Source organism: Onychomys torridus, chromosome 3 (genome assembly GCF_903995425.1).
Source record: "Onychomys torridus chromosome 3, mOncTor1.1, whole genome shotgun sequence".
NCBI lineage: Eukaryota > Metazoa > Chordata > Mammalia > Rodentia > Cricetidae > Onychomys > Onychomys torridus.
The window spans coordinates 137667032-137676064 of NC_050445.1; the positions used below are offsets into that span (position 1 = coordinate 137667032).

The following is a 9033-nucleotide window of genomic DNA, read 5'->3' on the forward strand; positions in this document are numbered from 1 at the left end:
TGCCTCCAGTCCTACTCTGTTTTCACTACCTTCCTCTACATACAGAGATAAATCCCATGCTTTCCCCTTTCTCCATCTCATTCATTCTCGTTGGTACTCTAAAAGGCAAGTCTGGGCTCAAAAGTTGAGTTTGAATATCGGGTATATTCCAGGAAGCCAGCGTACACGTTACCGCCGGAGTAAGTAAACAGGAAACTATCGATCCCCAGCAGGAAATGACCTTGTGTGAGGGCAAAGTAGGTGCGCGGTTTTCCCTCGCTTTCCCTGAGTTCCCTTCCTCACTCATTTCCGGGTGTCAAACCACTTGGCCCTTCCCTACGAAAACAGCGGTCGGCTGGCTCTGCACAATCCACCCTAAAATTCCTCCGAGAGCCCGGCCAATAGGCCCGTACCTTTAGTAGACATTTTTATGCCCTGTTTTACATCACTGCAAACCTCCACCAATCAGTAGCTGGCGGAGGAGGTACCAAAATAATCTTCACTTCCTCCCCAAATGGCCACCCTTTACCTGCGTCATGCCGTGATGGACTGCCGACAGGGCCAATCCTCGAGCACCCCGGGGCCCAGCCCACCCTCAACCCCACCAATCAGGACGAAGGCGAGGCGCGGACCCCTTGCCCCTCTTTTGGAAATTCCTTGACGCGGTGCGTCTGGGACCAGGAAAGTTACAACTTTCTACGTTTGTCCGTGCTGCTCGCCTCCGGGTCCAGCCTGGATCCAGTTCGGCTCCCTGGCGCCCACCCGGGATGGCCCCGCGGTCCCGGTCCCAGCCCGCCTTGCAGTGGCTCGCGGGCCCATCCCCGAGCCCGCTCCGCACCCAGCCCGGAGCGTGCGGCCGGCAGCCGGGGGCGCGGATCTTTCCATTCGCCGCCGTTCTCCTCCCTCCTCGCCTTCGCGTTCCGGGCCGGGCTGCCACCGGGGTGGGCGGAACCGAGAGCTTGCTGGCGGGGAGAGGCGGGCGCCTCTTAAGGTGGAACAGACGCGTGGCTGGGCCTCCCTGGCTGTGCCGCTCCCGCCTCCAGCCTCGCTCCACCCGCTCGCTCACGTCTCCCGCTGCAAGCCTGGCTTCTCCACATAGTTGAGAGAATTAACCAGGATGTAAAATGAATGTATAAACTGAAAAAGAGAAAAGTCATGAAAAGGAGATGTAAACTACGCAGAGAATTTTTAATCATTTGATCACTTGCGTTCTTTTTCCAGGGACTACAGCTTTTAGTGGCAGTTCCCCCCCCCCCCCCTGCTTTTTGATGTGCAAATAGGAACTCCAATTTTGTCTGATGAATCATTTGTATGTTGGTTTATTCCACCACCCTCACCCCCCTACCCCCCACCCCACCCCCACCTCGGATGACAGTCACCAAAGGAAGCAGGAACCCGGACTCTAGTAGCTGCAGCCTACCCCTTGTGGTTGACCAAGGGTTCCTAGAGGGAGCTTAAGAGCGGAGGTGGTAATATCTCAAAGACTTTTGTAAAATGGATGAAAATTTGCTACTTTCTGGATTTGGTTTATTAAAAGATGCCGTGTAAATGAAAGGTGCAGATATCAGGCAACAGTATATCCACAAAGCATGATAGCAAACACCTTATGTTTAGCATTCCTTTGCAGTAATTTTAAAAGCTCTGTTGTAAAATTTCAAAACACAAAAGTAGAGAGTGAATTCTTAAGTTTTTATTTTTATTAATTTCTTTTTATTGTGTATGTGTATATATTCGCATTACATGCATACAGGAGCCAGCAGAAGTCAGAAGAGGGAGTTAGGTCCTCTGGAACCAGGAGATACAGGCAGTTGTAGAATGGATGTCAGTGCTGGAGCCCAGGGGGTCCTCTGCAGGAGCAACAAACGCTCTTAACTGAGCCCTTACTTTATTTTTAATCTTGTTAATGTGTGTGCACACGACAGGGAGGCTGGGAACCCAATTTGGGTCCTCTGCAAGACCAGTACACTCTTAAACCTCTCTCCAGTAGCTTGTTTTGTTTTTTGAACCAGGATTTCTCTGTTTTACCTTGGCTGTCCTGGAACTCGCTGCTTTTTTTTTTTTTTTTTTTTAATATAATAAGCAATGTTTGGCCACTATTTTATCATCTATACATCTCTCTCTCTCTCTCTCTCTCTCTCTCTCTCTCTCTCTCTCTCTCTGGTTTTTCGAGACAGGGTTTCTCTATGTAGCTTTACACCTTTCCTGGAACTCACTTGGTAGCCCAGGCTGGCCTCAAACTCACAGAGATCCTCCTGGCTCTGCCTCCCGAGTGCTGGGATTAAAGGTGTGTGCCACCACCGCCTGGCCTACATGTCTCCTTGATCATTATTATTTTGAAACAAATTTCAAGCATTTCAGGCCTAAGTACTCCAATACACATTTAAAAAAAAAATCCTTTAAAGATAATGGAATTCCATTAATACACGTCATTTCCCCCTCCCTTTCCTCCCTTCTAAGGCACCCATGTGCAAGCCTCCTCCCCCAGCTCTTTCAAATTTACGGCCTCTTACACACACACATACACACACACACACACACACACACTCCTAAATACAACACGGTCCGTAAACTGTCACTGGTAAGTACGTGGGGCTGGTCGTTTGGTATTGGATAGCAGTCCCTGAGCATTCCTCTGTGCCTTAGTTCTTTGTCTACAGCTGAGGCCGCTGAGCTTTGCCCCTTCCACATTGGCAGGTCTCTTGGTGTCATTGCTGTGGATATTGCTCTGTGTAAATAAAGTTCTGATTGGCCAGTGGCCAGGCAGGAAGTATAGGCGGGACAAGAGAGAAGAGAATTCTGGGAAGTAGAAGGCTGGGGAGAGACACCGCCAGCCGCCGCCATGAGAAGCAACATGTAAAGACACTGGTAAGCCACAAGCCATGTGGCAAAGTATAGACTAATAGAAATGGGTTAATTTAAGATAGAAGAAGCAGATAACAAGAAGCCTGCCATGACCATACAGTTTGTAAGCAATATAAGTCTCTGTGTGCTTTCTTGATTGGGTCTGAGCGACTATGGGACTGGCGGGTAAGAGAGATTTGTCCTGACTGGGCCAGGCAGAAAAACTCTAACTACATGTCATCTTTGTTCAAACACATTTTTATTTATTTAAGATTTATTTATTTATGTATTTTATGTGTGTTAGTGCTCTGCCTGCATGACAGAAGAGGGCATCGAACCCCATTATAGATAGTTGTGAGCCACCAAGTGGTTGTTGGGAATTGAACTCAGTCAGGATCTCTAGAAAGTGCTCTTAACTGCTGAGCCATCTCTCCAGCCCCAGGCATATATTTTTTAAAACACATTATTTGATCATGTTAGGCAAACTACTTTTTTCTTTTTCTTTTTTAAAAAAAGATTTATTTATTTATTTATTATGTATACTGTATTCTATTTGCATGTATTTATTTATTATGTATACAGTATTCTATTTGCATGTATTTATTTATTATGTATACAGTATTCTATTTGCATGTGTCCGTGCAGGCCAGATCTCATTACAGGTTGTGACCCACCATGTGGTTGCTGGGAATTGAACTCAGGACCTCTGGAAGAACAGCCATCTCTCCAGCCCTAGGCAAACTATTATAACATAATTTTATTTAAAAAAAAAAAAATGAGCCGGGCAGTGTGTGTGTGGGGGGCATGTCTTTAATCCCAGCACTGGGGAGGCAGAGGCAGGCAGATCTCTGCGGGTTTGAGGCCAGCCTGGGCTACAGAGTGAGTTCCAGAAAAAAACTAAAAAAAAGAAAAAAGTTTATGTGTATGTGTGTGTGTGTCTGAGCGTAAGTATGTGCACCATGAACACATAAGGGCCTGAGGAGAGAAGAGTGTGGGATCTCCCAGAACTGGGGTTACAGAGTGTTGTGAGCTGCGACATGGGTGCTGGGAACCGAACCCAGAACCTCTGCAAGAGAAATGTTCTTAACTGCTGAGCCATCTCTCCGACTCTTGAAATGTAATTTTCTTATTCAAATACAGACATATAAAAATGACTGGCTAAAGTTATTATGCCCATGGCAAAAGGTATATATATTTAAATGATGCTATAGCCAGGTATGGTGGTTCAGGCTTTCAGTCCCAGCACTCGGGAGGCATGAGCTAAATGATGACATATAAAAATAAAAACGGAACCATTTTATGTCCAGAATTAAATATAATTACTCTTTATTTTTTGGAAGGGTTTATTTGGGCTCATATAGAATTAAATAAAATTACTCTTTCTAATGCCAAACAATATTCTATTATGTAGATTTACTATAAGTTCTTTTTTATTTGCCTAATTTTGAATACTTAGTTTGCTTCTATAAAAATGCTACAGCCAGCATCTTGCATATATGAACAATATTTGAGCTTTTTATTTTTTCAAATTTTTCATAAATTTTAATCTTTAATTTTTCCATTTTAAGAAAGGATTTTTATTGAAAATTCAATTTTGTATACATGTGTGGGTCTTGCACATGAGTGCCTGTGCCCTCAGAGGTGCCTGATTCCTCTGGAGTTACAGGCAGTTGAGAGCGCTGGACATGGGTGCTGGGAGCCAAGCTCTGGTCCTATGAGAACCATATGCTCTATTAACCATGTCTCCCTAGCCTAGCCTTTCCATTTTATATTACTTCTACCTCTCACTGCTGCCTTGCAAATGTGATGTTAAAAAAATTAAAGAAACCATCCAACACAGACACAGAAAGGTCTGTAGATACATTCTGACTCTGAAGCCCAGGCTGGGCCTGGAATTCACTGCATAGCTTGGGCTAGCCTCAAACTGTGGCAATCCTCCTGTCTTAGCCTTAGAAGTGCTGGGGACTATAGATGTGGGTCACCACGTCCAGCCATCTTGGTCTATTGCAGAAAGCATCTCGTGTAGCTCAATCGGTAGGATGTCTGCTTCAGTGCGGCCTAAAACTTGATGTGTGGTGCTAGGGAGATGCTAGGCAGTCAAGGGCAGTGCTGCTCTTGCCAAGGAGCCGAGCTGGGTTCCCAGCATCCACAGTCAGCTATCTCCATAACTCCAGCTCCAGGGGATTCCATACCCTCTTCTGCCCTCCAAGGACACCTGCACCCCACACAGAGATACATAATTAAAAACTAAAATATAAAGTATAGGTAGAGTTTTCCTGCCTGGCCCACAGTCAGGACAAATCTCTCTTACCCACCAGTCCCACAGTCACTCAGACCCAACCAAGTAAGCACACAGAAACTTATATTGTTTAAAAACTGTATGGCCATGGCAGGCTTCTTGTTATCTACTTCTTCTATCTTAAATTAACCCATTTTTATTAATCTATACTTAGCCACGTGGCTCGTGGCTTACCAGTACCTTACATCTTTCTTGTCATGGCGGCTGGCGGTGTCTCTCCACCCAGCCTTCCACTTCCCACAATTCTCCTCCTCCTTGTCCTGCCTACCCTATCCTTCCTGCCTGGCTACTGGCCAATCAGCTCTTTATTTATTTTAACCAATCAGAGCAACACATTTGACATACAGAACATCCCACAGCAATAAAGCCGGGTAGTAAAGTTGGGCAGTGGTGGCACATGCCTTTAATTTCAGCATTTAGAAAGCAGAGCCAGGAGGATCTCTATGAGTTTGAGGCCAGCATGGTTTACAGATCGAGATCCAGGATAGGCACCAAAACTACACAGAGAAACCTTGTCTCAAAAAAAACAAAACAAAACAAAACAAAAACAAATAAAAAACAAACAAAAAACTAAAATATAAATAAAAAAGTTATCTTGAAACAAAAAACAAAACTACCACCACCAAAGCAACTATGCCCACAGGCCTATAATCCCAGCACTTGGGCAGGGGGAGACAGGAGGATCAAGAGTTTAAAATTTAATTAATTAATTAATTAATTATTATTATTATTTGTTTTTCGAGACAGGGTTTCTCTGTAGCTTTGGAGTCTGTCCTGGACTAGCTCTGCAGACCAGGCTGGCCTCGAACTCACAGAGATCCACCTGCCTCTGCCTCCAGTGTGCTGGGATTAAAGGTGTGCACCACCACCGCCCGGCTATTTTATTATTTTTTACGTATATGATTGCTTTGCCTGCATGTATGTATATGCATGTATACAACTATTACAGATGGTTGTGAGCTTCCATGCAGGTGCTGGGAATTGAACCTGGGTCCTCTGGAAGAGCAGGTGCTCTTAACTGCTGAGCCAACTCTTCAGCCAGGATCAGAATCTTTTTTTTTTTTTTTTTTTTTTTTTTAAGATTTATTTGTTTATTATGTATACAGTGTTCTGCCTACATATATGCTTGCAGGCCAGAAGAGGGCACCAGATCTCATTACGGATGGTTGTGAGCCACCATGTGGTTGTTGGGAATTGAACTCAGGTCCTCTGGAAGAGCAGACAGTGCTCTTAACTGCTGAGCCATCTCTCCAGCCCCCAGGATCAGAATCTTAAAGATTTTTTTTTCTTGGTTTTTCAAGACAGGGTTTCTCTAGCCCTGGCTGTGCTGGAACTCACTCTGTAGACCAGGCTGTCCTCAAACTCAGAGACCCACCTGCCTCTACCTCCCAAGTATGGGAATAAAAATGTGTAACACCACTGCCTGGCCAGGACAAGAAGTTTAGTCATCCTTTACTACACAGTGAGTTTGAGGCCAGCCTGGGGTATGTGAGACCTGTCTTATAACAACCTCTCTCTCCCAATTGATTAGTAGTGTAGGCTGACCTTGAACTCCTGATCTTCTTGGTCTCTCCTCCCCAGTGTTGGGACTATAGGTACTTGCCACCATATAGGGTTTATGCTTTTGTGGTGTTAGGAATAGAGTCCAGGGCCTCTACCAACCAAGCTATGACTGTAACCTCCTCTTTTCCTTTTAAAGACAGGGTCTTCTCAGGGAGGCTAGTTGGCCTTGAACTCAGGACCCTCCTCTGTGATCACAGGTGGGCACCCCCATGCTGGAGGACATGCATCTTTAAACTGGACATTGGAAGTGTGGGGAGGGGAACAGCTGTGTTGGGCTTAACTCCTTGCAATTTGAGAATGCTTTACATTTCCACAGTTCAAGCCAATGATATACTAGAGGTTCAGAACCTGGTTCTGAGGTCATTTGTATTTAATACCTGGCTTAAAATAGTACTAATTATGTAATGGTGTGAGTTATGTGAACTCAGACACAGTATCTTCAAGCCATGGTTACATTCTAAAAGGCGTAATAACAGTGCTGTATGTAATTGCTAGAAGACTCCAATGTGATAACACATGGGAAGTGGGAAGGCTTAATGCCTGCACATTGTATGTGTAATGTAATTGTATGTACCTAGATCTTAATTGCAGTAACACACATTTAGCCAAATGGCATTACTATCTAAAGGTAGTTATCAAACTGTCATCTTTTCGAGCAATTCAAATAGCAAATGAATAGTTTTGGGCGGTTGTTTTTTGTTTTTTTTTTTTGCCTTGTTTTATATAAAAATACAGTTGGAGAAAAATAAGCCCGAGGGTGAAATGTGTGAGAGTTTGTACTAGAGGCTGGGCGGTAATCCCAGCACTCGGGAGGCAGAGCCAGGCGGATCTCTGTGAGTTCGAGGTCAGCCTAGGCTACAAAGCGAGATCTAGGAAAGGCGCAAAGCTACACAGAGAAACCCTGTCTCGAAAAACAAACAAACAAACAAACAAACAAACAAACAAACAAACAAACAAACTAGTTTGTACTGGAATAGCGTGGCTGGAGGGGTAGAAGTAAAGGGCTACCCTGGTGATATTTCCTGCCCTGGGATGGAAATTATTCTGTAAGGAGTAGAGGGATGTGTTGAGAGAACATTCTATGCCCGCTGTGGCACTCAGGATAAAATGTTTTATAGGAATGTCACTTGATTTTAGCACAAAGGTCAAAAATATTTTATAGGCATGTCAAGGGGGAAATTAATAATCATACTTTGCATCCTTTGTTTATTGTACGGTTTTAAAGAGCATCTCCACACAAATCCTTTCCTTTGGTGACTGCGACATCCATATTAGTAGGCAGGCCAGAGTATCCAAGTCCCCTCTTCTTCGGTGCCTAGGACTCCAGAAACAAGGGCCTTGCACAAGTTTACAGAGCGGGAGCTAACACGAGACCCCATCTCCCGCTGCTTACTCCTCTGTAACAAGCTCATCTATCCTTCCATCCGTCCACTGATCCAAGGAGCAGTCACTGACCTCCAGGAGAAGAGTAAACTTTAACTTCACGCCAGGCTCCATAACCCTTTATAAGCGGTCCGGAAGAGAAAGAGAGAAGCCATCAAATACGTTTCTGAGAAAACCGGGAATGCTCGTCTAGGAGGAGACCTCAGTCAGCCCAAGGAGAGGTCTGCGTGGCGCTTAGCGTGGACGCTGGCACCGCCGGTGCCCGGGTGCGGGGGGCCGGCGACCCGCGGGGATCCGCGATCCTCCTTAACCCGCGTCGGGAGGCGGTGGCCGCGGCGGCGGGAGGGGGAGGGGCGCGGAGCGCGGCGCCGAGGCCGGGGAGGAGCCGGGGCCTGCAGCGGAGCCGAGCCGAGCCCGAGCCGAGCCCCGACGCGCTCCGTCCGCCTGCCGGCTCCCGGGAACCCCGACCGGCCGGAGCCCCGGTGGTGGCAGCGCGGGGAGCCCCACGCGCGCGGAAGCGCGGCGGACCGGGGACGCGACTGGGGAGGCGCTGCCGCTCGGCAGCGGGTGACGGGAGCCGGGACCGCGGCCTCCGGGACTCTGCTGCCCAGGCCGGCCGGGCGCGAGCCGGAGTGCGTGGACCCCACCCTCGGGGCACCGGGCGCCGGGACCTGCTCCTTCTCCCGTGGGAAGGACGACCCTCCGCAGTCCCGGGACAGCCCGGAGAGATCGCCGCAGGGCACGCGCTGTCCCTCCCACGCTGGCTCTGGAGGAGACCCCCAGAAGTCGGGAAGGGCAGTGGGAGCTGAAGGACCCGGAGTGAGACCGCCCCCCACTCCGCAACGCACTCCAGACAGTTCGGGACTTTGGAGGCAGAGAGAAAGGGAGCCACGCCTGTGGAGTAGGCACCCCGCATCCCACCCAGTACTCACCGCGGAGAGGCGTCCTGACACGCACAAGCCAGGACC

The 9033-nt window shown here is 47.3% G+C and overlaps 1 long non-coding RNA gene across 1 annotated transcript; it reads right to left on the reverse strand.

Annotated features, from left to right (window-relative positions):
* Positions 1-508: 508 nt before the first annotated feature.
* LOC118579543 lies at positions 509-8395 on the reverse strand. The gene is made up of 2 exons (XR_004944477.1): positions 8138-8395; positions 509-1116 (listed from the first exon to the last, which is right to left on the reverse strand). It is a non-coding gene; the product is annotated as an uncharacterized LOC118579543 (long non-coding RNA).
* Positions 8396-9033: the final 638 nt, after the last annotated feature.